We start from the raw sequence: 5,574 nt of genomic DNA, 5'->3' as shown, positions 1-5,574 counted from the left end.
GCTCGTTGGGTGATTGACGAATCTATGGTAGCGGCAGTACTTAGGATTCGCCATTTCTTCCTCGGTCGGCAAACGTCTGAGAGGAGGTAACTTGATTGCGTCATATTGAATCCACGCTTCCAGGAGTTCTATGACTTCATTCATCGGAAATGGGAAATATGGAGCAACATCTTCTGTTCCTTGCACAGGAGTTTTAACCGTGGCTTTCCGGGGTGAAGTTGTTTGTGATGATGTTGCACGCTTGGACTGTTGTTCCATCGCCGGGGCTTTCCTCTTTCCTCCTTCGCATACGACGCTCACAGAAGGACCGGTGTTATATTGTTTGTTGATGAGACGCCTGCTCCCGCGACTCTCACGTGCATCCTCGTTTTTGACGATCCTGGTCCTTTCTACCAATGCTGGTGTTGTTGTGGCTGAGCGCTTAGCAGCTTCATGGAGTTCAGAAAATGTTTGGAAACGCGGGTTCTCCTAAAAAGCGCGATATATGGGCACCATTCCATTAATGCACGTTTCCACCAACTGGTGTTCCGTGATATTCGGATCATGACAATCCAACGCCTGGATTCTGAATCTTTTGACGAAATCATTCGGATGCTCATTATTTCGTTGGAATATTCTTCCTTAGTATGAAAAGGTAATCTGTTCAGACACGAAAAAATACTTCTTGTAGAAGGTCGTGACCATCTCACACCAGTTGGGTATACTGTTTGGTGCGATGTTGTTGTACCAGGTGTATGCTCTCCCGGTGAGCGACTTTGCAAACTCTTTCAAGCGGAGGACATGGTTATATTCATGTTCTCCAAAGGATTCCAGAAATCGAGAGATATGTTCACGAGCGTTACCAGTACCGTCATAGAGGGAGAATTGAGGTGAGGTGTATCCTCTTGGAAGGGGGACCCGCTGCACGTCTTAAGGGTACGGAGGTTGGTGCTGGTGCATGTCCATTGGATTTCGCTTGCCCCGGTTTTGGAGGAGCCGTTCCAAGTCCTCACGCGTAATGAAGTTGGATGGATGGTTCCTTTCCCATGGGCGTTCAGGAGCAATACGAGCTTCTTCATCCACGTAGGCCCGCGCTGCTGAAGTACCTGCTCCGGGTGTGTTGAATGCGTTCCTTGTTGGCTCCAGGGGTTGTCGTGACTCTTGCGGAAATCGCTCGGTTAATGTCTTGAGAAAAATGAATACGTCTTTCTGAGTTGTAGCCATGTCCGTTTGAGCCCTAACAAGGACTTCCTGTCTTTCCATCAAATCCATAATGGTAATAGGGGGTTGTCCTCCTCTTGTTCCTCTAGCCCCTCGTCCTGACGGGGAGTGGCACTTGAGGAAATGCCGGGGTTTGCGGATGCTCTGGCTCTGGTGATAGGAGGTGTCACTCCTACTGGAATATCTCCCTCTCCGCTGGTGTTGGTGGTAGAGGAGGCGGTTTCATGAGATGTATTGATCATATTCTGCACGGTAACTCCACTGACAGGGACATCGACGCCGAGAGTGTTGTCAACGCTAGTTCCATCGGAATTGGTTGTTGATCCAGACCTAAGATCCACCATTTTTAAATCAGTAAAATTGAATTGGGTATTGAGGAAATTGACTTCAAAACCGAGAGATTAATCTCCCACTGTGGTCGCCAATTGTTTGAGGGTAAAAACTGGTTCTGCTGTTTTTGGTAAATTTGGGTGTGCTGATGAGAAACGAATCTAAACCCTAAACAAATGCACTGCACGGGAGTACTTTAGATTCGAGAGATCAATCTGTACAATTCTGGCCTAAACCAAGAAATGGTCGTTCCAGACTTGCTTCGGTCACAAAGTGAAGGAGATGGGGTTGATCTTAGGGAGGGAAGCGAAGAAGGTGTTGACATTGTGAAGGAGTTGGATGTTTATGACTTGCATCAGAATGTTGAACTGGATTGCACAATGTAAGCTATCAGTTCTGGGTGTTTTCTGAATACGGTGTTAACAACAACTTGGTTTTATGTGTGTTGTTTGAAAATAAATCGAAGAACCTATTTATACAAGTCATTTGAGCGCAATCCTCATCTCGTAGGAAGTGAAAGAAGTTAAGTGATGGATTAGTGGGGTCGTGTAGGGATGGTTATTGCCACACGATTACGTCTTTGCCCACTGCCCTCATCACCGTTAATCGTCTATCTTTTCCTGACACGTTCTCGTAATGGGCGCATTGCACGATGCACGCTGTAAACCACCAGACCAATACCCCAGTAAGTATCCCCCAGTTTGTGACATGTTTGATGTCTCGAATGAGTGGGTCAAGTCGTGGGACATACCGCAAAAAATAGCATACGGTGCTATTAGGTTAAATAACTAAATTATTTATGGAATTGATATTCATAAAATATCGTGCGTCCTCGATGTATGTAATGCATCTGTTAGAGCATTGCTCGGTCGAACTCGCATGCGTTCCTATCTCAAGCATGTTTGTCAATGTTAGTGATCAAAACTATAAGTCTTGATTTCTAGTCTACTATAGCTAAGTCTCGGACTAGGAAAGAAAATATAGTTAAGCTCAAGGACTTCATGGCGATTCATCATACAAGTAGAAGAACTACTCAAGGAACCGGTGGAACTTCTCGACAAAAAGGTATGTGAAGACTTGAACTTATTTGTCACTCAAAAGTCTATCTACTCTATCTCCTACTTCTTGAGACAAAAAGTCGTATGCTATATATAGACTTAGATTATACACATTTGGTATTTCGATCTGAGTATACCTCGCCTATCCATATCTCGAAATATGTGTTGGTAAGCTTTTCGCTTCGACCAAGTTTATCTTTACCTAGTGACGAAAGTCATGGTATGTTTCAATCACTTTGAAAATTTCTTTGACGAGAAATGGTGTAACAACTGTATAACGTCCTCTAAGAATGTTTCAATGATTGGAATGAGAGTTTAGATTACATAACCAATGATGGACATAAGCATTGTTGTGTAAACACATTTATGTATAAGTCATATTCCTTGAACCAAAGTTTTCGAACTTTGTTGATCAAGAGAACCGGAAGAATGGCAAGTACCAAGTCCGCGAACTGCCGAAGTTCTCAGACCCGAGAATTTCTGCTGGAGTTGACAAACTACTTGCGTGAGCTAAGTCCGCGAACCCAGTCCGCGAACCGGCGAAGTTCTCATCCCGAGAATTTCTGCTGGAGTTTGTAAACTCTGTCCAGTGTCTTAAGTCCGGGAACCTAGTCTACGAACTTGAGAAGGTTATATATCTGAAGATGATTTCTGAACTTAAACTTTAAAAAGACTAAGGAATGCAGTTTGCAAACCGTGGCTATAAAAGTTCATGAACCGATTCAAGTGAATCAAATCATCTTTGCTTCAATTGTGTCTTGTGTAGTTACATAACATTTCCTTGCAATTGAACAACTCTCTAACTAGTTCATTTGAGTCATTTGAACTAGTTATGGTGAAGAAGAACATGGTTGATATGAAATGCTCATATGGCTAACCACTCGGTTAACTATTGTTGAACCAACAATGTAGATATTTGGGTACGGTTAACAAACCTAGAAGCGTGCATTTCATGTGTGTATAACAAGCTAAGTTTTCGATCTAAAAATCGAGAAATATTAGCTTGAATCTAAATCAGGTTTTCATCTAACGGTGAATATTGATTGCTTTGTTACTAAGGAAAAACCCTGATTTGAAAGACTATATAAAGGAGACATCTAGGATTGTGCAAAACTAATCCACACACCTTTCGTGTGATACTAGTTTGCGTACTAGAGTCGGTTCTCCTTTAAACTTTGGTTTTCTTCTTCTAAAACCAGGTTAACGACTTAAAGACTTCATTGGGATTGTGAAGCCAGACCGATACTACTTTTATCATAGTTGTGTGATCTGATCTTGCATCTTCTATCGTACGAGTACAATCAGATTAAATGGCTTGATATTTAATATCTCCGATAGGCAACAACTTCACCTTGATTATTATCAAAAGACGGAACAAAAACTTTAGGGTTTTCTGTGGGAGACAGATTGATCCTTTGATAGACTTGTCTGTGTGAGACATATTTGTTTATTGTCAAAGCCTGCGATTTTGGGTCGTAGCAACTCTTAGTTGTGGGTGAGATCAGCTGAGGGAATCAAGTGTGCAATATCCTGCTGGGATCAGAGGCGTAGGGAGTACAATTGTACCTTGGATCAGTGGGAGACTGATTGGGGTTCAACTACAGTCCAGTCCGAAGTTATCTTTGAGTAGGCTAGTGTCTGTAGCGGCTTAATACAGTGTGTGTTCAATCTGGACTAGGTCCTGGAGTTTTTCTGCATTTGCGGTTTCCTCGTTAATAAAACTTCTGGTGTCTGTGTTATTTCAATTTCCGCATTATATTGTTTTATCTTTATAATTGAAATAATACAGGTTGTGTGTTAGATCAATCAATTGGAGAATCCGACCTAACGGTTGTTGATTGATATTGATTGACACTTGGATATTGGTCTTTGGTACCATCCAAGTTATTCCTTGTATTTGATTAGTACTCGCAGTTTCTGTTTGAGGAAATCAAATCAAGAGAGAGATATAAACTCGTTGATATACTTTTAATTGATGGAGTCTTGTTGATTCTCTTAAAATATATTCGATTTTGTCCATACAAATTGCTAAGCGAAATATTGGGTGGTATTGTTTGACCCCCGCTTTTTCAATTGGTATCAGAGCAGACAAACACGTTCAAGACCTTACAAGTCTGTGTTTATAGCAATCCGAGTATGAGGACAGAATCTCTTACGCGTACCAAGATGCCTCCCAATGCTTTCAACTATGTCAGTTGTCTCGGGAATACCTCAAAGGATTGCTCCTTAGTTGATTCTTCCGAATCCCGAGGTAAGAAGATTGACTCATCCTGTGTTGATCACTCTTCCTCCAATAAGACATTGGACACAATGGAAAAAGCTGAAATGGAGCTCACCAGAATCACAAAAAAATTCTACTGAGTTTGTTGATCTTCAGAATCATGATCAACTCATCGATGAATTTGAAAAGTCTATTGATCGAGAACGTGTACTCTATAACATTATTGAGTCCTTCTCCAAGGATATTGAGAAACTTCTTCAAGAGAATAATCTACAGCGTGAAAAGATTTGTGATCTTGAAAGGATTATCAAAGAAGGCTCAATTAGAGAAAAACGGTTGATCAAGACGCATTCATTCGATCTTGACAGACTTCGTGTTGAAAAAGAGAAGATAGAAGCATCACTTTCACTAGCTCATGAACAGTGTGTGACCTTGGAAAAGGAAAACTCCGTTTTAAGAAAAAGTTCTTCTGTTCCAACTGTTCCTCTTGACATACAATACATGAAGAAATGTCCCCCAAAAGAAGATTGTGTCGAGAAAAGTTTATATAACCTACAATCTTCTCACAGGGCTGTAAAGTTAAAACAGATGCCGTCTGTTGCGTCTTCTCCACGAAACTGTACCTTCTGTGGAAAAGGGAATCACTATGTTATCCGTTGCTTTGCCAGGAAGAAACAAATTTCTAAACTTCATAATTTTCTTCTTTCCAAAGTCAATGGAGTGAATAGTCAGTCGACTACGGCAGTGAACCTCATGCTCACAAGA

Source organism: Papaver somniferum, chromosome 5 (assembly GCF_003573695.1).
Source record: "Papaver somniferum cultivar HN1 chromosome 5, ASM357369v1, whole genome shotgun sequence".
NCBI lineage: Eukaryota > Viridiplantae > Streptophyta > Magnoliopsida > Ranunculales > Papaveraceae > Papaver > Papaver somniferum.
This window is presented reverse-complemented; position numbering follows the sequence as displayed.